The 1391-nt window shown below is 43.5% G+C and overlaps 1 non-coding gene across 1 annotated transcript; it reads right to left on the bottom strand.

Moving 5' to 3' along the window:
• Window positions 1-288: 288 nt before the first annotated feature.
• Window positions 289-361, bottom strand: trnat-agu (transfer RNA threonine (anticodon AGU)). Its single transcript has one exon. It is a non-coding gene; the product is annotated as a tRNA-Thr (tRNA).
• Window positions 362-1391: the final 1030 nt, after the last annotated feature.

The raw sequence follows: 1391 nt of genomic DNA, 5'->3' as shown, positions 1-1391 counted from the left end.
TTATCCTTGCTTTATTACAAACCCCTTGCCATCGGCCTTCCTAATTGCTTGCTGTACCTGCATGCTCGCTTTCTCCGTTGCTTGCACAAGTCTCTTTGAACATCAGCACTTACAAATTTCAAAAGCATTCTGCTGTTCTAATTTTTACGACCAAGTGAACATATTCACACACCTATCTACATTATATCCTATCTGCCATTTTGTTGGCCACTCACATAACCTTCTGATACCCTTTTACAGTGCTCTGCTCAAAAGTGACCTTGCCACCAAACTTCATACTGCTCATGCAGGCCCCAGTGAGAATTGAACTCACAACCCCTGGTTTACTAGACCAGTGCTCTAACCACTGAGCTATGGAGCCACTTGCCATGTCTTATTCACAGTAAGTCTCCTAGTAGAATGAGGAACAGGACAACTCCGCATTGATGATATATGATAGACCTGGAAATGTCTGAGATGGAGAACAGACAATTAAAAGATGCGACATGAAAACGGCAGAATTTGATGTGCTTTCGGTGATGAATGTCTGCCGTGGTTATGTGAGAGATTTTACTGCTGCCTGTTCACACTGACACAAATATCACTCCTGACCAATCAATCTCTTTGAAAGCAGCGCGCCAGGCCGAATGGCCTCTTTCTTTGCTGGAACTGTCTATAATGTTATTTTTCCCAGCATCATTTCCCAGTCATTCCGACATTTTATTACACGCTTGGGGGAATGTGCTTTCTTACATTCTCGCTTTTGAAGTCAAGACACTGAGCAATTTCAAAGTTTTTCATTAATTCCAGCACAGGATTTGGAACCAGACCAGTTGAACGACACTTTATTGGTGCCAACCCTTCACTGCAGCTCACCCCTTAAAAACAGTGGCTGTCATTGCACGATGTTGTCATTTATGATAAAGTTCTGTAGGAGAAACTTATCTCTGGTGAAAGTACCCGAAAAACGGCAAATGCGGCGGAGATAAAGCAAGTTGCAAGAGTTATAGACAGCTTTCCTCGTGACTTCGAGGTGAGGATTCGGCCCTTTCACCGCCGTGGCCCGGACTCGATTCCCGGCCAGGCAATGAAGGTTTAGTGATCTGGTACAAACTGTTAAAACAGGCCTGATTTACTTATTGATTGAAAACCGAAACGCACAACAGCTCCGCCCGAATCAGTGGAGTGAGAGTTGAAGTTTCACATCAGAGCTGCAAATGTCACACGTGGAACAGCTTCGAGAATAAATACAGTTCCTAATGCCCGAGGGATTTCAGTTTGGAATATTTGTATTTACAAATCATTCTCTCGATGTGTTAATTGCCGTAACCACTCAAACATATGGGCTCGGTGTCTGTCTGTTTAAATGTTGCTCAGTGAAAATTTCAATCGCCCTCCGCTTTGTAACATAC

This window comes from Cetorhinus maximus, chromosome 23, assembly GCF_964194155.1.
Source record: "Cetorhinus maximus chromosome 23, sCetMax3.hap1.1, whole genome shotgun sequence".
NCBI classification, from domain to species: domain Eukaryota; kingdom Metazoa; phylum Chordata; class Chondrichthyes; order Lamniformes; family Cetorhinidae; genus Cetorhinus; species Cetorhinus maximus.
Note: the sequence above shows the minus strand (reverse complement) of the source record. Positions and strands in the feature narration are given on the sequence as shown.